Below are 24,913 nucleotides of genomic sequence, written 5' to 3'. Positions count from 1 at the left end.
AACTGTCCAACTACTTACATCTCAGCCTTTCTCGACAGCCTCATGAGACCGCTGGTTGAAGATCTTCCCTCATACATCAAAGACACCAACCACGCGCTCCAACTTTTTAATGATTTCCAATTTCAGGGTACCGAATGCTACATTTTTACCATGGACATCACATCTCTGTACACCGTCATTCCCCATAATGACGGCCTTACAGCACTGAAGCACATGCTGGACAAACGCACAGTGCTTGATCCACCCACCCACACCCTGGTACGCCTTGCAGAATTGGTCCTCACACTGAACGCATTCTCTTTCAATAATCTTTTTTACCAACAGGTCAGTGGAGTTGCCATGGGCACCAGAATGGGACCCAGCTATGCCAACATTTTTGTCGGCTGGGTAGAAGAACGCTTCTTCGCTTCCTACACTGGCTATGTCCCTGACCTCTACAAACGATATATTGATGACTGCGTCGGTGCCGCCACATGCTCCAACGATCAGCTTGAGTTCTTCCTGCACCATTTCACCAACTTCCACCCGTCCCTCAAATATACGATTAACATATCTTCCACTACTCTTCCGTTTCTAGACATCCACTTGTCTATCAACTACCCCCGACTGTCCACTTCAGTTTATTACAAACCCACGGATTCACACAGCTACCTCCTGTACAGCTCATTTCACCCCAACCACACTAAAAACTCTCTTCCTTTTTCACAGTTCCTTAGGTTACGACGATTATGCAGCGACGACATCGACTTCGAGAACCAAGCCCTCGAAATGTACTCATTTTTCATCAACAGAGGATACCCCAGCAGTGTGATTGACAGGGCCCTTGCCCGAGCCAAAAACACCCCCCGGACCATCAACCCGATCAGGAACTCCCGCCGTAACAACCGCATTCCTCTGGTGCTTCCTTACCACCCTAACACACTTCCTATCCCCAGGACCATTAACCACAACTTTTCCATCCTACAGGATGATCCCTCCATTGGGGCCCTCTTTTCTGATCGCCCTATTATCTCATATCGCCGACCACCTAATCTGCGTAACCTCCTTGTTCACAGCTCCCTTGACCGCCCTCAACAACCATCCACACCAGGCACTTTCCCTTGCAACAGAGCTCGCTGTATCACCTGCAAATACACAGCCACCACCACACTCATTCAAGGCCCCTCAGGACAATTCCGGATCACCCAGACAGCATCTTGTACCTCCAGCAACCTTGTTTACTGTATCTCTTGCAGTAAATGCCCAGCCATCTACATTGGAGAAACAGGAAGGAGACTCGGAGACCGTTTCAGAGAACACGTCAGGGCTGTAAAGATTAAAGATCTCTCCAAGCCCATTGTTTCTCATTTCACCTCTGACGGCCACGACCACTCTAATCTCTCCGTCTGTGTTCTCAAAGACGGTTTTCCAAACTCATACATCAGAAAGACCACCGAAACTAAAATTATTCTGCAGCTAGGATCACACCTTCTCCCTTCCCTTAACGACAGACTAATGTTCTTTTAAATTTTCTCCATTCATTGGAAGTTTCATTTCACACCTCTCTGCACCCATTCTGACTTCACACCTCTTGATTGGCCTCTCTTTCTGTCCCCTGCTCCCGCCTCTCACTCCTCCTCCCCCCCAACCTTTGTTCTCCCGCTACTTTACCTTTGCCTACTGCCCTGTCTCTCTCACACCTGAAGAAGGCTCCACGGCCGAAACGTTGTGTTCTCTTTCTTCTTTTTTTCAGCATGGAATAAACCTATTACTTGTTCCTTTGCAGCCTACGCATGCTGACGCAGCTACCCACCTGAACTACTTTTCAGAATTTGTCAAAACATCGTTTTCAGCTGAAATAAACACGTTTTTGCAACCTTTGGCATCCCACTGAAACTGCTGTGGCCAGAAGTACATACTCAGTCAGATCTAAGCTGCACTTTTCAGAAGTTGTGAAAACGTCGTTTTCAGATTAAATAAACATGTTTTTGCAACCTTTGGCATCACACTGTATCTGCTGTGGCCAGAAGTGCATACTGAGTTAGATATTATCAGCAGTGTTGAGAATTTGTCAAAACTTCGTTTTCACCTGAAATTAATGCAGTTTTGCAACGTTTGGCATCCCACTGTAACTGCTCTGGCCAGAGGTGAAAACAGAGACAGATCTTAGCAGCACTTTTCAGAATAAGTCAAAACGTTATTTTCAGCTGAAATAAACGCGTTTTTGCTACCTTTGGCATCCCACTGTAACTGCTGTGGCCAGAAGTGCATACTGAGTCAACTACTGGCAGCAGTAATAATAATAATAATCATAATTGCTTACACTTATATAGCGCTTTTCTGGACACTCCACTCAAAGCGCTTTACAGGTAGTGGGGTCTCCCCTCCACCACCACCACCAATGTGCAGCATCCACCTGGATGATGCGACAGCAGCCATAGTGCGCCAGAACGCTCACCACACATCAGCTATCAGTGGGGAGGAGAGCAGAGTAATGAAGCCAGTTCATATATGGGGATTATTAGGAGGCCATGATTGGTAAGGGCCAATGGGAAATGTGGCCAGGACACTGGGGTTACACCCCTACTCTTTTCAAGAAACGCCCTGGGATTTTTAATGACCACAGAGAGTCAGTACCTCAGTTTTACATCTCATCCGAAGGACGGCGCTTGTTTACAGTATAGTGTCCCCATTACTATACTGGGGCATTAGGACCCACATGGACCGCAGGGTGAGTGCCCCCTGCTGGCCCCACTAACACCTCTTCCAGCAGCAACCTTAGTTTTTCCCAGGAGGTCTCCCATCCAGGTACTGACCAGGCTCACACCTGCGTAGCTTCAGTTGGTTGCCAGTTGTGAGTTGCAGGGTGATATGGCTGCTAGCGAAGTGTTGAGAATTTGTTAAAATGTCGTTTTCAGCTGAAATAAATGCATTTTTGCAACCTTTGGCATCCCACTGTAACTGCTGTGGCCAGATGTGAATACAGAGATAGATCTTAGCAGTAAAATATACAGCTTCAGATTATTTATAATAATAATAATAATAATAAAAAATGTTTACAGCGCTTTTCTGGACACTACACTCAAAAAGCTTTATAAGTAATGGGGACTCCCCTCCTCCACCACCAATGTGCAGCATCTACCTGAATGATGCGATGGCAGCCATAGTGTGCAAGAAGGCTCACCACACATCAGCTATTAGTGTGTAACAGTGTGTAGAGTGATAGCTGTCACAGAAGCAATTCCAAATATTCCATTAAATTTGTACACATGTATGTGAATATTTCTTTTAGTTCTATTTGTTCATTTGAATATTACAATATATAACATAAGGGTTTTCATTAACTTTATTATAATGTTGTTTATTATGTATTCCAATATCATAAAATCTCCCTGTCTACCCACCCTCCCACTGTCTGGCCCTCCGGCCTTTATTCCAAAGCAAATGTGGTCCTCAAGGAAAACAAGTTGGGAGATCCCTGGTCTAGATTTAAATTTGAGGATAATCTTCCACTAACCACTAACAAGAACCATGAGTACAAGATGGCTGTCAGTAAGTCACTTAACAGATGTTAACATCTTGCAGCAACTCTGCAACAAAATATAAATATAAATATAGAGCATCAGATTATTTATTATTTCCTTGAGGGACACATTTGCTCCCCTCCTCCACCACCAATTAGCCTGTCCTGATCTAGGTTTTCGACATACTTTAACATGCTGTGTTCAGAAAGTCACGACTCCACACACAGTGCTTGTGATCCACAGCAAGAACACGCAGACTCCACACACACACAGACAACACTACCAGTGATCTACAGCAGGAACTAATTAAGGGGGTTCATACAGAGACACTGAATCTTTCAACTGCCAATAGTGTCGTGGAATAGATTTACAACCCTTTCCCCTAAATAAATTAGAGAAAGTGATTAAGTGAGTCTGTTTTCTGAATGAGCAACACCAAAAATAATGAAGTACATACTGCATACATGCCACATAAGTATGCTGTTAACCTTTATCATTGGTCCATCAACATTCTTTTAGCTACACCATACAGTATAATTTACTTTATCTTCTTAAGTTGTAATGTTTTAAATTTTATTGGGGGGGGGGGGGGGGGGGACTACAATTTCACGCATAGGGTACAGTGAAACAGCTGTAAGGAGTAATTCTCATGGTTTAATTTGTCATTACAACAACAAAACAACAATTGCATTACAAGCCCCAAATAGCGTAGGGCTATATCTCCAAAAATGCTTTATAACTTCACATCTGTCCAAAAATGTTTTTACTTACTGCCTATTGAGTCAGGAGTTGCCTGTGGTGTATTTTCCATCCCCCTTTCTGGCAAACTGATGCTTGCAGGGATTTGATCTCGGTTTTACTGCTGTGCCTCCATTTTCAGAGAAACATTCTTGAATCTCGACCTTTACCCAGTCTACTGGGAGACTATGAGAGCAGTTTTAGACCATTTACATTTGTGGATAAAGTATTTAGCCAAAATAATTAACAGATTAATAATAAAAACATATCCTTTATCCAAATCAGATCTAACAAAATATAAAATAATATCAAAATCTTTCCATTTAACATTTACCTTTAAATGTTGAACAATAACATTTTGCAGATCTACAGTTTTGTATATATGTAGTTAACAAACAAATGTAACAAAGATTCCTCCTCATTATTACAAAATACACATAAATCATCTTGTTCATGTTTAACTCTAGAAAAGTATTTATTTATTATTGTAGCGCCCTCGCCTGGTGTCTTGGCAGAAGCACACCCGGATAATTATTATGCGCCGTGGTGCGGGCTGGGAACCACTGTCGAGAGATGTTTTGGTCCCACAGGCTAATCACTAGCTAACCTTAGCTACGTAAATAGTGTTTGTTTTAGGACATTGTACTTGGTTGGTTGATGTTTACCCCTGTTCTTCCCAAAGCCTTATCCACCCTAACTTGATGAGTTTGAGGTTCGATTGAAGGGTATATATCGTTTCGGTTGACTATGATACAGTGATGAAGGCTTGTAATGAAATGTGTATGCTATCTAAATGTCTTGTTTTTGCCCATGGCAACTGTTCTATTGATGTTACACTATGCATTGAATGTGTTTTAAAACTGTGTAAACATTTTTATTAAAATAACCGATAAACTTGGTAAAGCTTTAGTTAGGTGTTTCGTTAGGTTAAATGGTCTGCCCTAACTCTATTTTTCCTATGAGCCCTGTTATTTTTATTGCGTGAATTTGCATAACACACGGTTTTACAGGAACGCATCTATCGTGTTAAAGCAGGACAAGCCTTGTACTTAAAAAATGAATAGAAATGTAAAGTCTATGATCATTATATTATTATGCTAGTGCTTTCAATTTTGTTTTTTTATTTTTAAATTATATCGATCTTGAAACTAATACCTAAAAATGTGAATATGGGCTCTCGTGTTGTACCAGCGCTAATTTGGAAAAATGGTGTCTCTTCACCAATGAAAGGAGTACACAAGCAATACATTTTATTTATCACCTTTCGCCTGTAGATGGCTCTCTACAGTCATTTTTAAATGTAACTAATCCGGATGGATTACTGTACATATCCTGCATGTTTTTTTTTTGGTCGCGTGAAGAGGTTCTAAAATTTCTCCTGTAAACAAATTACAAGTTTTGGAATGCATGAATAACATTAAGATAGTATTTAAAGTGAAGGACGTTTACAGAGCTAAAATACATCCAAATTATGTATTTGACGCTTTTATTAGCAGACAATTCTTCCAATTAAAGGTACGATTAATTGGTTAGCACTGTAGTGCGACTATACCAATTCAGTGTTAAGTCTTGTGGGAAGTAAGTCACGACTTTCCAAATAAGGTGTCTTTTGGCATCGAAAATAGAAGACTAATTTCATGGTTTTAATACACATTTAAAAGCATCATGAAGGATCAAACAAGATCTTCAGTTTGGAAGCTGTATTGGACTGCTCCTCGCATGACAGATTGCTAGCATAGTTGGCATGTTTGGTAGAAAAATGCAGAATGAGATTGTATTCTTTGAACACTGCAACCCTTTCCTTGCAAATTACTGTAAACATACAGCCTTTGTATCAACCTCTGTGAAAAAGTATTTTGTAGTCCATTTTTTGTTGAATAGAAGTATATTATAAATGGGTTAATACCCTCATCATTTCCTTTTTTTAATTATATAATGTTAGCATGCCCAAAGAGGTTGGGCACCCAGTTGACCTTGGACCCCTAGAGGTTTTTTTTCTCCTTACGAAGGAGAGACACACTGTCACACACTGACACATGGGGCTGGATGTTGCTCAGAGAGAGCAACCAGCTCATATACAGCTATCTCTCTACACACTGACACAATAATAGCTGATGTTGGTTTAGTCGGGAGGGGAGTGAAACTATAAGTCAAATCTCCTTACCTCTCTATTTTCAATCCATCGAACTTTTGCAAATGTCAGTATTGTTTATTTCATGGTAGTATGTCAAATGCCGTTCTTTGAAGTCAATTCCCAGACATCACCGTTGAGCGCTTCACCTAAAACACCCAACCTATGACAACAGCTCCACACGTAAAATGAAAGCATTTATCACGGGAGCGGATTGATCACTTATTACACATTTATACAACGTGACATGAGGTTGGGGCGCAGAAAAAGCAACGTATCAGGGCTTGTTTTCAGATGTTTGTGTTTCAAGGAGCTATGGGCTGGAATAGGAGAAGACTAAATACACTAAAGGCGACATTACAAATATGCATGCTTGTGTGACATTTGTTTTATGGCTGATGTTTATAAAATATTTGTGGAACTTGTAATTGCAGAGTGCCTTGGTACTTAATTTTGGGTTTTGGGCAGTATTGATTCAACCGATGAAAGCCCTGTCGACAATGTTAGTCAATTATCTGTCTTTTTTTGTTGCTAATGGTGATGAAACACTAATGATGTTAGAAAAAGACGCAGCTCCTTTGCATTCGCAACAAGAGAGTAGCGTGATGCTAGCTTGGCAGCACCTTTAAAAATAAAATGTGCCCTAAACCCTGCTTCAGAAACAAAAAATCCTGGACCAGGTAAAGTCACATTTATAGCACAACAAGAATTGTAACATCCTCAAAACTATGTGGAATGTGATAAAGAGACCTACAGGTAATAGGAACTTTCAGTTTTTCATGACTTTTTTGCTTTCTTGCAATCTTTTTGGTATTTTTATATCACTTCCTTCTTGCAAATTGACACAGAGCTGTGCACTGCTAGACAGGAAAACATCTGTCTCTCTATACACTGTCACACACTGATAGCTGATGTTGTTTTTTTCAGGAGGGGAGTGAGACCACTCCCTGTCCTTCACTGCACGGTTCCAGTCTGGGAACAGCAAGTGGTCTAATAATCCCCAGCAACATTGGCAAAGACGCTTATCTGGCAAAACCATGCTCATGTACTATTAGTTGAGGGCCTGTAGAATAGATTTTGGTTACTTTTGGAGAGACACAATTTTTTCTTTTGTCAGGAATTAGACTTTTTCCTGTCCAGCAGTGCACAACTCTGTGTCAATTTGCAAGGAGGAAGTGATATAAAAACACCCAAAAAATTGTAAGAAAGCAAAAAATTAATGAAGAACGGGAATTTCCTATTACATGTGGGTCTCTTTATCCCATTCCACCTACTTTTGAGGATGTAAAAATTGTTGTTGTGCTATAAATGTGAATTTACCTTGCCCAGGATTTTTTTTTCTAAAGAAGAGTTTAGGGCACATTTATTCTGAAAGGTGCAGCCAAGCTAGTGTTGATTACTGTAGCTAGCATCACGGTACTCTCTTGTTGCGAATGCAAAGGAGCTGCGATTTTTTCTAACATCTTTAGCAGATACTTTCTGTGGTACATTGGTACTGGTGTCTGTGTGTGGAGTCTGTGTGTTCTTGTAGTCGGTCACTGGTTTTCTTATCTGTGTGTGAACATTCTGAACATGGCATGTTAAAGTATAAAGAAAATCAAGATCAGGGCAGGCTAATTGCAATTCCTAGTGATTTGTCATTGTCTTACTATCACTGCACTGTCCATCTCTAAACCAGACTTCCTCAAACCCTTCATCCGGGCCCCTGAAACTAACCGAGGCCATGCGATGCAACTTATCAATATCTTGAAAATCGCCCTGGCCAGGCCACAGTCTGGCTGCATCATTCAGAATCGTTTGGGAAACCTGACCCACATCATTTCCTAATAGGTCCCAGCTGTAGTAATAATCCGGGACCGTGGGGGAGTGTTGGACAAGCATGGTTCGGGGCAAGCATGGTTCGGGGCAAGCAGTCTTCGTTGCAGGTTAGTTCGAGCCCCTGTTCTGAGGCCCATTTTACAGAGCAAATCTCTGCCACACAAATTAACAGGGCATTCTTTCGAAAGTAAGAATGAGTGGTTGGTGGACCCAAACCCATGCTTCTGGCATTCCACAGTGAGTGGTGTGGTGAAATGAGCCTCTGTCGGAGTGCCTGTTACTCCCATTGTCAGGATAGATTTCGATGAGAGCTTGAAACTGTGTACGTCATCCCTAAGCAGGGAATGGGTTGCCCCTGTGTCAACTAAAAAGTCATAGGGATCGCCATTAATATGCAAAGTGACTTTGGGCAGCTGGGAAGGGGAGGAGATGGGAGGTAAAATGAAAGTGGTGCCCTCAGGCCCTACCTCTCCTGGTGGGGATAATCAATCTTTCTTTTCCCGTTGCCATGGTGTACTGACTGTTACTCCAGCCGGGGGGCCCGAGTCCCAGTTCCCATCGTCTTCCTCTACCCCCTCCTTTTTGGGGCATTCTCTTACCCGCTGTCCTGTTTTTCCACAGTGAAAACACACATCGCGGTCTCCTTCTCCTCGACCTCTCCATCTTCCTCAGTAGCCTCCTTGTCGGCCACGGCCTCCTGGTCTCCTACCCCGGCCCCTTCCTCTTCCTCCTTGATAGAACTGGAGCTGGGCCATCTGGAGTTGGTGTAGCTGATCGCTGTCTTTTCGTGCTTTTTTCTCATTCTTTTATGCTATTTGTCTCTTAGCATGGTAAGCATGGCAGCACACCTCGGTCAACCGAGCGGTGTCCCAGCCGATTCATGAGTTTTTCACCATGCTCTCTATTTTGGGGAGCAGGCTGTCCACGAAAAGATGGGTAAGTTTAGTTTCGTATACTGAGCTGTCGTTGTTAGGGGCAGGCGGGGGCAGACCACTGAGGTTACTGAAGAGGGGGTTCAGTCTCTCCAAGAAATCATTACACATTTCTCCATTTCACTTGGTTTGTCTCAAGGTGAACCAGTCCGTTTTGGGGGGATACTTTGTTTCTATGAGCTGGCAAATGCCGTTTAGCTGGTTCTGATAGCCACTGCCAATGACAGCGTCATACACCACGTCTGGGTTGAACGTGTTGCGCACATCGCTGTAGTCAAGCTTCAGGGTCTTTTGAAAAACAGTCTCTAGTTTGCTGCTCGTGGGCTTACATTGAGGAACTAGACGCTGCAAGGCAATGGTGTATTTTCACCCATTTGTCTTGGGGTTTGGTAGTTCGCCGATTACGGCTGTCAGTTCCGCTAATTTCCATGGGCGGAAAACTAAAACAGGGTTACCGCCCTGGGGGTTTGGACATTCTATCATAGGGAACTGAAGATCCAGATTTGGGTCATCCTTTTCTTCTCCATCAGAAAAAGGCAAAGAGACTAGTGACGGGTCCAGGTGGGAACCATATTGGGCTCCCGACCTTGTAGAGGGCGGGGAGGGGGCATCCCACACTGGTTGGGGTTCCTTCTTTGGCTTAAACTCAGAGGCTGTTGGGCGGAGCTTAACACTCTTTTCCCCTGACACTGGTATACATCCCAGGGCCTGTTGTTTAGGTTTCTCCCTCGCAGGGGTCCCATGGCCTCCTGCGCCCTGCTTATATGGGGGTGGTGCCACTGGTAGAGGTAGAGCTGGGGCTGAAGCGAGACAGTCGAGGTCTGGATACAATTTAGATGTGCTCAGCATAATCTGTTCAGGGTTAGTAAGCAAGGGGGGGAATCTTTTTCCACATGCATCCCAGACTGACACACATTTTCTCATATACTCATAATCCCAATCGGGATCCCCTCCTGGATTTGGAGGGTCAGTCATTTCATGCAGCAATCTAATGGCCCATGGCTGAAAACTCCCATCTTGAGGCCACTGCTCATTCGTCCATCCTGACATACAATCATTGAAAAACCAATCCATATTCTCTCCCTACTATATTCATGGGAGTTCCCTCAGGTTTCCCATTTCTCTCCTTCTTATGTGCTTCTTTAGTTTTCCTTTCTCTAGCCTGTGCCTCATTTTTCCACAGCTCAAAACATTTCCAGTCACTTTCTTGTTTCCTTTTTTCTCCCTTTCCTGCAACTTCTTTTTAAGCTGCTCAACCTGTCGTGGACTAAAGCTGCTGTTCTCTGGAAAACCCAACTTACCCCAAAGGGGAAGACACTTTATTCCCGCATCACCAAACTTATCGTACATGTACTTGGCTGGGCCACTCAGCCCAGCTTTGCCTTTAGAGCTCTCATTACCCATTGTTGACAATGCCTTACTGTTTCTAGAACACTATCACATTAACTACTCCGCAGAGCAAAAACCACACATCTGTGTTAAGATATGTTCGTTTCACGAGTCCCAGACTCACCAGGTCCCAGACCCGTTATAAGTCCCTGACTTATCGAAGAGAACACCTTTGTGACTCGCTTTTCAAACAATTAGTTCTTTTAAAGGATCACTTACTGATGTCAGACGGCCGTGGATTTCTCCAGACACTTCTCTGAAAGCGGTAAGTATTTATTGGAATATTCACAAAAATTGTCCGGGTCTGGATGGACTTCCAATAGCCGTCCGCAATCAGGTTTGTGATCCCATCCTCGTCGCCAAAGATTGTTGTGGAATTTTATCAAAGAAGAGCCAGGAGAGGCATTCTCATTCACTCAATAAATTCTTTATTCATATTGCAATATGGGAAAAAGCAATCACCCGTCTGTGCAGAGAAATGAAAGTTGATTCAAAAGCAAGCAGGGAGAGCCCTTGTTTTATATCTTTTTTTTAAGCTGATGCAACACTTCAAGGACAGGCAAAGCAGTAATTTTCCATTTCTTATAGGTTTTTGCTTTAAGCAAAGAAGAGCAGTTAATAAAATAGTTTCTCATACTCCCTTCTTCAAGCAGCAGAGATAAACATTATTAAAAAATCCCATGCCCTTGACGAGCTGGGTGCTATCACACTTTGTTCTAAGTATGCAGCTGCTTCTGCAGCACAGCTCTGCCCATAAACAACATTTTTAGGATAAAACACCTTTTCTCAGTAACTTTCCATTACAGTTGTCCTGCCCTACCAGTTCCTGATTGGCTGATTGAGGTGGAAGATGAGTAACAATGCACTCTGACCTTAGGGTTGTAAACCACCTGGGATGAGACTCTCCCTTGGAATCTCCCAGACAGTAAGGCGCCAGAGATGACCATTTATTAGGGTAGCTGGAGAATCTCAGCCTTGGGAGTTGTTCCTTAGCAGGATACTCTATCAGCTAGAAAAACACCTTAAATGTGAACCAAATGGAATGGTCTCTCTGTATCAAGCACCACTTAAATGAGGGACAGAGAGACTGGCAAGGGAGCAGCAAACTTAATTCCTGTATTTTTAATAAGCCTTGCCACTACAGTAGCGTGATGCTAGCTACAGTAAGTGACACTAGCTTGGCATCACCTTTCAAAATAAATGTCCCCTAAACCCTGCTTCAGATATAAAAATCCTGGACCATATAAAATCACATTTATAGCACAACAACAATTTTTACATCCTCAAAACTAGGTGGAATGTGATTAAGAGACCCACAGGTAAAAGGAAATTCCCGTTCTTCATTAATGTTTTGCTTTCTTGCAATTTTTTGGTGTTTTTATATCACTTCCTCCTTGTAAATTGACACAGAGCTGTGCACAGCTAGACAGGACAAAGGCTAATTCCTGACAAAAGAAAAACTTGTGCCTCTCCAAAAGTAACTAAAATCTATTCTACAAGCCCTAAACTAATAGTACATGAACATGGTTTTGCCAGATAAACATCTTTGCCAATGTTGCTGGGGCTTATAAGACCACCTGCTATTCCCAGACTGTGACCGTGCAGTGATGGACAGGGAGTGGTCTCTCTCCCCTCCCGACTAAACTAACATCAGCTGTCAGTGTGTACAGAGATAGCTGGATATGAGCTGCCTGCTCTTGAATTCCTTTTTTATTTAAATTCTATTAGAAATTTACAGAATCAAAAAGCAAGACATACAATGAAAATATGTAAAAAGTACAACTTTTAGTTTTTTACAACTGTGAATTCCTCTGTCTGTGCAGTGTCTATTTCTGTATCTATTTCATTATTCTGTCTCCTTTTTTGTATGTCTGCTGTTTAAATAAAAACTTATTTAAAAAAAAAGATTCAAATTATACAAACATCTGTCCCCTATTTACAAATCGCGTGAGAGCCAATTTGCATTTTTGAATCTCATGTAAATCAGAGATCCGTTTATTTAGTTCCCGAGCTAAAGCACCTAATTTTCACCGTATCTGAAATCAGCTAGATCCTGTTAGATCCTGTCTGCCAATAATTTTAGGATTTCTTTGGTTTTTAGGGATGTTATGAGAGGGTAATGTTGATCTTCACCAATGAAAGGAGTACACAAGCAAAACATTTTTGAGAACATGGTTAACAATTAAAAGAAAACACCTAACCCAATGAAATAACATAGTTACCCCCCCTCTAAATGTAAGACTGTTTATTCGTATAAAGGCTGCAGACCCACAGGTAATCGGAAATTCCTCCTTGCAAATTGACACAGAGAGACAATGTAACAGACTGTATAGCTAATCTAACAAATAAGATCGATTCTATAGCACCATCTAATTTTAGTAGTGACGATTTCATTAACTTCTTTAACGATAAAATTAACACCATCAGACTTCAAACACAATCAAATAAGCCGCAAAGAAGTCTGGTACAGAAACAATATGAACACCTTTTTATTGTTTTTCAATTAGTTAATGAGCAAGATCTCAAGAAATTAACTATTAAGACAAAGTCAACCACCTGTTCGCTAGATCCCATCCCCACTCAGCTAGTCAAAGATTCCCTCAAAGTACTGGCAGGACCTATAATTAGTATAATGAACACGTCCCTTGCATCAGGCGTTGTACCTGACCAATTTAAGGTAGTGGTTGTTAGACCGCTCATTAAGAAGTCAAATTTGGATCCACAAGTTCTTAACAACTACAGGCCTGTCTCAAACGTCCCATTTCTATCTAAAATTCTTGAGAGAATAGTTATGGCCCAACTGCAATCGTATCTAGATTCAAATAATATACTTGAGAAATTTCAGTCTGGTTTCCGCCTAGGCCACAGCACTGAAACTGAATTAACAAGAGTTGTAAATGATATTCTGTTAGCTACTGATGCGGGGAATGCAACAGTGCTTGTGCTTCTAGATCTTAGTGCTGCCTTTGACATGGTTGACCACTGTGTTTAGTTACACAAGCTTGAGTTTGCGGTTGGCTTATCTGGAACTGTCCTTAAGTGGTTTACTTCATATTTAAGTAATTGTTTGTTTTCATTAAGTTCAAATATCTAATAATTGTACTGCTTCATCAATGTCAACAGTTCAATTTGGGGTAGTGCTGGGGCCAATATTGTTCTCTCTCTACATGCTGCCGCTAGGTAGGATAATACGAAAACACAATATTAACTTTCATTCATATGCTGATGACACCCAAATATATATTTCGTTTACACCGACGACAACTCTCCTATTATCACTTTAGTTAATTGCTTTAATAAGGTAAAGACGTGGATGTGTGAAAACTTTTTGTTACTCAACTCTGATAAAACTGAGGTTCTGTTGTTTGGTGGCAACAATACTGATAGGACTACTATAACTTTAGCACTTAACTCAGAGGATTTAAAAATTTGCCTCAAAGACTCAGCAAGTAACTTAGACGTCATATTAGACACAAGGCTCTAAGGGCGCTAACCCTGCGGTCCATGTGGGTCCTAATGCTGCATTATAGTGACGGGGACACTATACTGTAAACAGGCACCATCCTTCGGATGAGACGTAAAACCAAGGTCCTGACTCTCTGTGGTAAATAAAAATCCCAGGGCGTTTCTCGAAAAGAGTAGGGGTGTAACCCTGGCGTCTTGGCCAAAATTTCCCATTGGCCCTTACCAATTATGACCTCCTTATAATCCCCATCTATGAATTGGCTTCATTACTCTGCTCTCCTCCCCACTGATAGCTGATGTGTGGTGAGCGTTCTGGTGCACTATGGCTGCCATTGAATCATCCAGGTGGATTCTGCACATTGGTGGTGGTCCCCATTACCTGTAAAGCGCTTTGAGTGGAGTGTCCAGAAAAGTGCTATATAAGTGTAAGCAATTATAATAATAATAATAATAATTATTATTATTATTATTATTATTATTATTAACTCTCATGTTAAAACAGTATCTAAAACATGCTTCCTACAGTTAAGAAATATTGCAAAACTAAGGCAGTTTGTCTTCACTCAAGACACAGAGAAATTAATACATGCTCTTGTATAAAGCATGTTAGACAACTGTAATGCCCTACTATAAGGGAGCACCCACCCCCACCACTCTTCCAACACCTTACAGCGAATTCAGTTAGATGGTGCTATAGAATCGGTCTTATTTGTTAGATTAGCTATAGTCTGTTACATTGTCTCTCTGTGTCAATTTGCAAGGAGGAAGTGATGTAAAAACACCAAAAAGATTGTAAGAAAGCAAAAAATTAATGAAAAACTGGAATTTCATATTACTTGTGGGTCTCTTTAACACATTCCACCTAGTTCTGAGGATGCAAACCTTGTTGTTGTACTATACAGATGCAGCCATTCAAAGTGCGTAATTGGCTACGGCCTCCCACATCGTGACGCGGGTTGACACAAAATACCGCGGTACGTGATTGGTTGACCGACAGGGGCACTCGTGGTCCGTTGGTCGGTCGTAGAAAGATTTAAATGTCTTTACTGTGCCCGTTTTAGTATTGAATATTTATATGGAATTTTACCACTGAAGGGAAATCTTAGTAGCTGAGCATAAAAAGAATAGGAGCATACTGTAACGCGTGTGAAGGCCATAAACGATATTAATTTTGGAACATAAACATACAGTATATGGCTGGTCTCGGTACTTTAAAGAAAAAATACACACCAGTATTCCATTTCTCCCTAAACATTTTAAGCATCGAAGTCTTTAACTAACGTGATACCGGAGTCAACAAGCATACTTTTAGAATTTGATTAAAAGGGAATATAATATGGAATCGCGTATCTAAAGAAATTAATAACGATATAATTATATTCATGTACCGTGACACAAGAATAGTACACGCTGTACGATGTCTGTTGATAATGTTTGTAGGGCTTTTTCAACACTCCTCATGTGGCGCTGTAGGTTAGGTTCTTGACTCCCACATCACACGTTGTGTGTTTGAAACCATGACTTTTTTTTTTAACAAACATTTCTTTGAAAAAATAAAACATTTCCCTGGGTCAGAGATTAAATAAAACTTCACTCGCACCATACAAATTTATATTTCTAAATATCACAACATGATCGAATTTAAGTCATTTTAATAACAATGAATAGTCACCTATGCGTTACAATATAAACATTTATATTGATTTAAATCGCGTTTAAATCGCCTTTATTTAAAACCCATAAATAAAGCTGATACTGTTTAGACTTTTAATTATTTAAACTCTATTACAGCAGCACAGTGCACAATGCAACGTAAATTGCTATCTTTGTCTTCTGTGTAATAATGTTCACCTCTCTGTCCAGCAAATTAACAATAGTAATAATAATGAACTTAATTGTATATGGCGCCTTTAAAGGTGGCTCCTCAAAGCGCTTTACAGGATAAAAACAATAACAACAATACTGTTAGGCTGGGCAAACAATTTTTTTTTTAAAGAAATACAAAATGAGATATAATGATATGTTCCGCATTAGACATTAACGAAGAGCATAACGAAGGTCATAAAGGTCATAAACGATATTAATTTTGGAACATATTATGTAAACTGTATGTTGCTGTTATTGGTATTTTAAAGAAAAAATACTGTAAAATCCTGGGTTCGGTACAATGATTCAGGCATTCATGTGAAGGACAACAGAGCTTTCACTGGCTCAAAAAGACAAAAAGAATAACAAACACAGCGCGAGCCTGCATTCTCTCCTCAGCCGTCACACCACACTTTTCCCTGGGTCAGAGATTAAATAAAACTTCACTCGCACCAAACAAATTACCACACACTGAACACTGAACATGTTAACCAAAATATGTCTCACAATACTTTTATGGTACATTACTTTGCTAAAATGTATTTAAAAATAAAAACAATTACAAACGCCAGCAGAGAGAGAGACACACACACAGTTCTTCATTGTCAAAAAGTAATTGTTTTTTACTTTGTCAGCACCCAGACAAACGCAAACGCGTTATTAATGAAATGCTTTTATTCATTCTTAATCGAACTCACAAGTTGTCATCTGCTGTTGAAGCTCTGTGAGACTAGACTCACACATGGCTAGACTTGACTCGGCTCTGGCTTTCCCATCTATACCGATGCACTGCAAGTACAACTCCCCTCTCTGCGGGAGTGCTGGCTGTGACGAATTAAACTGGTTTCACAGGTATTTTCAAAGTAGAAGGGGGCAAGATTTCCAGTGAAAGACACCTCCCCCCCTCCAAAACCCAGTAAGTACAGTACTTACTAGTTAAGAAAGCTAGGCTCCTCAATGAATGCGTAGGTGTAACAGTCCGGGCGTGGCAAGCTTCTAATGTCTCACGACTACGGCGAAAGGAACCCTTCTTTCATTGGAAGACAATGAACATATTCTACCCGTACATGAGAATATAATGCTGGCGCGTGGGCGCGGTGGGATGCTGTACCAGCTGTTTTTTTTTAAAGTCAATTGAGTGTCCATAATATTGCAGTAAGTGAAAAGACCACGGGCATTCTTCCTCCCCCTACATTCTCAGAGTAGAATAGAATTTATTATTAGCACAATTTATTACAGTGCTAAATTTAATATTATTGATTACTAATAATTTATGCTAACACCTAGCTTTCTTAACTAGTAAGTACTGTACTTACTGGGTTTTGGAGGGGGGGAGGTGTCTTTCGCTGGAAATCTCGCCCCCTTCTACCTTGAACTCCCCCCTGTGTATTGTCCGTTTAGGGCAAGCGAGAGAGAGTGTGCTGTCCTTTGACAAAACAAGGCTCGCCAGATAATGTGAATCGAAACCTGTTTTTCTAGCTTTTAAAGTCGTGCGATGTGTAAGCGGGAACACATCATTATATCTTACATATGAAAAATACATAATATAGCTCCCAAACAAACGCAAACGTGTTTTTAATAAAATGCTTTTATTCACTCATAATCTGACAATTTCAGGAAGACTAAGGAAGGACTAAGGAAATTGTCATCTGTTGTTGAAGCTCTGTGAGCTCGGTGACTTTGAGACCACTTGTTATCCCAAGTTGTTTGAATCGCCACAATTCAAATAGAGAAAAAAGAGCTGACTGACAGGATTTAAGATGAGGCTGTCAATGTTGGATTAAAAAAAACACGTTGCCTGACGTTAGTTGCATTGCTTGAAAAATAATTTTATTTCGAGAGACTGGATAAGTAATTCAAGTGTTTTTTTAACTTCCTGAAAAACAAGTAATAATTTAACAATATGTGCAAATGGTTTATGATATGTCGCTGTTGTGAATGTCTGTGGAGTGTATCTTATTTGCCTGTCTGTCCTGGCTGTGCTCTCTCACTCACCCTCCCAATTCAATTCAATTCAATTCAATTCAAGGTGCTTTATTAGCATGACAGATGGGTACAATCAGTGTTGGGTATTTACTTTGTAATCTGTATTGCTTTGAGATGCCACTTTTAAAGGTGATATATAAAATCAATCAGGAACTGGTAGGGCCGAGTAACCCACGTGGGTCTCTGATGCCCATGAAACTTTCAGCCAATGAACGAGCTGAAGTTCCTCCAGGTAAAACAGGCAACACAGAGAGCCTGGGAGATTATTCTAAGAAATTCGAAAGACTATTCTGAAAGGGGGAATTCTAGAGACTACTCTAAATAGAATTCTAAGGAGAATTCCAGGGGTGCGAGACAATTCCAGGGCAGGACAGCCCAGGAGCAGAAGGCTCCCAAGGGCAGGACATTCTCGCAGCGCGCCTCCTGACCATCCTGAGACTCAGCCCGGACCACCACGGAACGGCCAGTGTGTCCGAGTGCCAGAACTTTGCTTTGTTCTAAGAGTCGAGAGCGGAGGTTGCCAGAGAGTAACCAGAGGATCCACCCGAGGTTAGCATCAGCAGCAAGCCTCATGAACAGGTCGGAACTGTGGACAGCTTAATCACTATTCAGAACTAGCGCTTCATCAGGAACGAACCGGTCCTCTTCCTGACTTGCTGGGACCCACAGTCATCTTTTCTCCTGTGCACAAACTTTGCTAGTTAAAGCCAACACTAACTAGCCGGTCAGTGAGCATCAGCAGCGCACCGTCGCAAGCCGCACAGCACAGCCTGGCATGGAGCCAGAGAGCCCGCAGGAGATCTGAATCCCCAGAGATTGGATGAGTATTCAACTTCAATGCATTACAGCTCGAGAATTCAATTGTTATCCCAAGCAGTTGATATCAATTTAATTCCTAAGAGTTATGTACTTGTTTTGAGTATCCAATGTAGAAGTTATAACCAAATTCATTTACGAAACGGTCTAAATGAATGATATACTGAACGTATGTCCTCTTGATATATGTAACACTTTGTAACTGATTGAATATATATCTTTTGTATTCTGATAACCCTCTCGATAAGATCTGTTAGGTTTACATGCATATTCTATGCATTAATAAATGTATCCTCATGTATTAGTACCTGTGTGTGTGCGTTGTTTGAGTTATATCGCAAGGTTGGATTCTAAGGCAGTTAAAAGAATCAATTTCGTGATTTACTGCTACAATTAATAATTGTCCCAGTAAATGCCCAAACCCCTACAGAACTGGTGCCTCGTGAGAGCACACTACAAGTGTATGATAGTGCGTATTAGTGACGAGGGTGGAAGGCGATCATGTCTTCCGTGGGTTTGAGCGTGCTCTACTATAACCCTAGGGAATCGGGGAGTTACGGCAGCATGGGGAGTCTGGTGAGGGCTGCGAGTTCCTGGGGTGAGAGCACCAGCCGTGGCCGGGTGTCAGATTGGCTGTCCCTGATAGCATGTCTCAAAAAAAAAAACATCAAACGCACAGACACACACACACACATTGACCGAGTAAAGCGTCATGGAAAGAACTCGCAGGACAAATAGCATGTGAAATGTGAACCATTTTATTTCATCCGCAGTTTTTCAAATACAGAAACATCCCAGTATACACTTTTGAACATTTCACACATGTTACAGACTCCTGCTTGCAATCACCAATTAAATTTCCTGGTGCAGAAAATTAGTTCGGTACATGTAGCTATTACCCCAACATTGCTCAGAAACTCAGCAGCATCTGAAAAAGCATTCATAAAGCCCTTTCTCTCGCCATTTCTATAGCCGTGAACACTGAACTGGGTGACTCTGTCTAACGGCGAATAAATTTGCCTGCATGATCAGAGGGACGGTGTTACCACAGGTTCTATGTAAAATACGTTGTATTTTGGAATACACACCGCTGAATCCACCAGGCTTCAGTTCTGATCTGAAAACATCAGAATCGCAGTAATTTCACTCATGTTCTTTACATACATATCTACCTCTTTAACAAATTCAAGGACATTAGCATTTGGTTCATTGATTTTCATATCAAGTTTTGCAGAAAGAAGAGTGTAAAGCACTCTTTGTAAGAATTCTGACGTATACATTTGAAATTCTTAATTCTTCGGACGATGGCTCACCAGTGTCTGTAAAACAGAGTGAAAGCTCTGTTCACATTGCGAGTATTTCACAGCCCTGGTTTAACATAGATCTTTTTTCTCTTCTGTAAAAATAAGTATAATGTTTCTTTTGCAACGCATCAAAAGTCACGTTTAGTATTTTTCCATCTACATTTTCAAGTAAGGAGCATACATAGTAGCATAATCAGTCGTCAATTATATTTCTTAGCAAGTGCTTTATACCCCGCTCAGTATCATCCGTAATAGTATATGTACCCAGACCCCTGGCGATGTACAGAACAGCCGATAAAATTCGGGCTAAACTGAGAGACTTATAAATTTCTAATGCGGCAATCGACACACCTTCGTACCCATCTGCGTACCTGACAGCCAGGCATGTGTGACCCAGTTGACCTGGGTTATTAATCAAACAGGCCACGCATTCATCAACCAGAACCCCCTTTAAACAGTGGTTGAAGATGCAACATACAACCGACTTTACAATCTGATCCATATCATCAGGCTCATTAGGGCCATCGTTAGCTAAACTAGGTTGAACATCATCATTATTCACATTTTGGCGAACACACGTGCCCAGAAACTAAACCTTCAAGTTCGATGGTAGTTGGAAGATTGATGCGTGGACCTCTTCGTTATTCTATTAAAGGAAAAAAGAAAAGGAAGGCTTAACAAAATAAATAGGCATGCTTTTTACCTAAAATATTTACCATTTTAACGCCTCTTTTGTGTTAGAGTTTTTTGTTTCCTCCGCACTCGCTGCGGTTTAATATTTACCATTTGTAGCGACTCTTCATTGTCAGTCGTTGACGGATCCCCAACACCTGAATCACCGACAGATTTCGCATGACAGCCACTGTCACACACCACAGAGTCAGCTTTTGCTAAAAAGAAGACCAAGTGTTGAAAATGACATACACTAAGCGCAGATTGAAACAACAATCCCACTATCAGAAAAAAAATATTTTAGCAGCCTACCTCTTCACTTTGCATAACAGAGGAATTCGATGTTTCACCACTCAAAGAAGCCATCTTCGCAGCGGTCAATATCGGGGCCTGACAGCTCAGGTGACGCACTTCATGACCGGCAAGTCGGCTCATTTAAGCATAAACGGCAAGTTCGTAACCATTTACCAATATTTTATAATTCTCTACATGTATTTTACGCAAAATGTAAATAATGTTCTTATGTAAATAATGTTCTTATTAGAAAAATACTAGTTAATGTTCTTAACTCTGCATCGTAGAAAAATAAAACCCCAAAACGCCAAGGATGCACATACTATACTGATAACGAGAAAAGGTTTGTGAACACACCGATATAAAGAAAAGATCAATTTTCTTATAGTGATACCGTTGTTTAATAAAAAAACATTCTTCTTAAATAATAATATTCACTGAGGTGTGATGTTGAATCAGTCACAAGCAGCAGTCCACATTTCCCCGCATTTTAACAGTGATGACATTTAGGCATGCACAGGTGCATGGCATACAATAATATAGATTTTAACAATATAACGGACTTAACTAAAACATTTTCTAAAAATGTTTTCTTTTAAAATAAATTCTCCACCCCAACACGACCACACCCAGGCACCTGACGTTAAAGGTTATGGGTTGTAGAGATATGCTTCATATCTCACAAACATATGGATTTCTTAGAAGTGGATGCTTATCGGGGTCCAGATCAACGTGTATAAGGACATGATCCGTAGGGGGTTGCGGGGGCCCAAGTCTGTCAGTCTCGGGTGATCTACTGACTTGTCAGAAATAGAGAGAAGAATGGACCACAGCGGTCAAATGCCGCACTCAGAAGACTCACTTTTTTCAAGCCTCACACTACATGATTTGGTAGACGATGACGATTTCCACCATTTCTCGGGTATGTATATTTGACTTATTGTGAGATTACAACGTTTCTAGCGTGTGCTTGTCTCATGTATCCATGTTGTTACCTATAGATGCATCGGATATACAACTGATGTAGACAAGTTCGAGTGGAAATAAATGGACAACGTCATCAGAATTCCTCAACACACGTGAGTGATAATTACGACAGTGTTCTGAACTCTGAGCGAGTCTGAATGTCCGATAAGCTAATAGAAAATCACCATGGTTTTGCCAGATAAGTGTCTTTGCCAATGTTGCTGGGGTTTATAAGATGAGTTCTTGTTCCCAGAATGGGACCGTGCAGTGATGGACAGGAGTCGTCTCACTCTCCTCCTGACTAAAGCAAAATTTGTGCCTTTCCAAAAATTCCTCAAATCTTCTCTTTAGACCCTCAGCTAATAGTACATAACCATGATTTTGTCAGATAACTGTCTTTGCCAATGTTGCTGGGGTTTATAAGGCACAAGTTTTGGTTTAGTCAGGATGGGAGTGAGATCATTCACTGTCCATCACTGCACGGTCCCAGTCTAGGAATAGCAAGTGGTACACAGACAACACTACCAGTGATCTAGAGCAGGAATTAATTAAGGGGGTACATACAGAGACACTGAATCTTTCAACAGCAAAAAATTAATGAGCAACAGGAATTTCCTTTTACCCTGTGGGTCTCTTTATCAATGCAACATTATCATTAGATGCAGAAAAAGATAGATAGATAGATAGATAGATAGATAGATAGATACTTTATTGATCCCGTGAGGGAAATTGCAGTGCAACAGCAGCTTAACACACACAACACAGCCACAATGTAACGAATTATATAATAATAGTACAATACATACAATACAATACAAGAGTTACTCACAGTCCAGACGCACAAGAACAAACTAGAACAGAACAGTACACAGAAAATCATATCACACTCATATCACACATATGGATATAAATATAGATGTAACTGTAGATATAAATATAAATGTATTGCACAGGTCCCTGGCATATATTGCACAGAAAGTGGTTGTAAACGGGAAAAAGAAAAAGAAAAAGAAGAAGAAGAGAACAGATGTAGCAGTAGATGTGTAGATGCGTTTAATCCAGATACAGGTCACTGTCGATGTTGCCTCTGCCAAGACGCAAGGTGGATGCGTTGTACAGTCTTATGGCAGACGGCAAGAATGACCTCCTGTAGCGCTCCCTGTTGCACCGTGGATGAATCAGTCTATTGCTGTACGTGCTCTTCATTCCTGCAAGCCTGTCATAGAGGGGATGGGAGAAGTTGTCCATGATGGCCTCTAGTTTGGACATCATTCTCCTCTCAGCCACTACCTCCAAGGAGTCCAGGTCAGACCCAATGACAGAGCTTGCTCTCCTGATGAGCTTGTTCAGCCTTTTGGAATCTACTGCTCTAATCCCCGAGCCCCAGCACACCACTGCGTAGAAAATGGCACTCGCTACCACCGACTGATAGAACATGTGTAGCATCTTACTACACACATTGAAGGACCTGAGCCTCCTCAAGAAGTAGAGTCGGCTCTGTCCCTTCTTATAGATGGCCTCGGTGTTCTTAGACCATTCCAGTCTATCGTCGATGTGCACTCCCAGGTACTTGTACGAGTCCACCATCTCCACGCCACTCCCATGGATGTAGACAGGAGTAGGTTTGACCTTTTTCCTCCTGAAATCTACCACCAGTTCCTTTGTCTTTGTAACATTCAGTTCCAAGTGGTTTACCCCACACCACTCCACAAAGCTGCTGACCAGTCCTCTGTACTCCTCCTCCTGCTCACCCTTGATACATCCCACAATTGCAGAGTCATCTGAGAACTTCTGCAGGTGGCATGACTCTGAGTTGTACTTAAAGTCCGAAGTATAGAGGGTGAAGAGGAATGGAGAAAGAACTGTCCCTTGAGGTGCCCCTGTGTTACTCACTACCTGTTCAGACACACAGTTCTGAAGTCTCACAGACTGTGGTCTGCCTGTCAGGTAGTCAGTGATCCACGAGGTCGTGGAGGCATCGACTTGCATCTCTTCCAGCTTCCTCCTTAGAAGCATTTGATCAGATCAAACATCAGTATCTGTTTGAGGATTTTTCCAGAATGGAGATAGGAAAAGGGTTTCTCAAATGGATTAAAGTCATTTATGCTAACCAATCCGCCGCAATTCTAACCAATGGTTTGATATCTACCACTTTTAATCTCAGCAGAGGAACATGACAAGGATGTCCCTCGTCCCCGTTGCGGTTCACACTAGCCATTGAACCATTGGCCATGGCTATTCGTAAACATACCGGCATTAATGGTATAAATATAGGTACTGTAGAACATCGGATTGCATTATACGCTGATTACATAATTTTATTTCTTTCAAACTTAAATTATTCAATACCCTCTCTTTTAGATCTTATTAAAACATATGGGCTTTTTTCAGGATAACAATAAATAACAATAAATCAGCTCTAATGTTCTTATATGAGAATGAGAGAAGTCATCCACCAATTCAAACCCCTTTTGTGGTATGCAAGGAGGGTTTTACTTATTTAGGAATTAAGATTACCCCAGAGGTCAACAAAATAATCCCCCCAAATTATAATCCTTTAATAGAACTAGTAATAGAATAAAAAATAGGTGGAACAAAATGCCCATATCAGTGATTGGGAGAATCAATATAATTAAAATGTCAATTTTACCAAAGTTTCTGTATCTTTTCCAGTCAATCCCTCTCCACCCACCTCCTTCCTTTTTTAATTTATTGAAGAAAGCATTAACAAATTTTATTTGGAATAATAAACATCCTAGACTCAGATTGTCTTTGCTTTATTTACCATATGATAGGGGAGGGCTACAATTACCAACCTAATTATCCACAAATGTAAATGGTCTTATACTGCTCCCACTATTCATGCTTTTAAAGTTGAATTCCTTTTTTTATTTAAATTCTATTAGAAATTTACAGAATCAAAAGGTAAGACATACAATGGAAATATATAAAAAGTATAATTTTTAGTTTTTTACAACTGTGAAGTATCTATTTCTTTATCTATTTCATTATTCTGTCTCCTTTTTTGTATTT

At 40.9% G+C, this 24,913-nt stretch overlaps 1 pseudogene; it reads right to left on the bottom strand.

The window, feature by feature from the left end:
* Positions 1 to 8,675: 8,675 nt before the first annotated feature.
* LOC148839500 (uncharacterized) lies at positions 8,676 to 10,526 on the bottom strand (annotated as a pseudogene).
* Positions 10,527 to 24,913: the final 14,387 nt, after the last annotated feature.

This window comes from Atractosteus spatula, chromosome 2 (assembly GCF_055471065.1).
Source record: "Atractosteus spatula isolate fAtrSpa1 chromosome 2, fAtrSpa1.hap1, whole genome shotgun sequence".
NCBI lineage: Eukaryota > Metazoa > Chordata > Actinopteri > Semionotiformes > Lepisosteidae > Atractosteus > Atractosteus spatula.
This window is presented reverse-complemented; position numbering and strand designations above follow the sequence as displayed.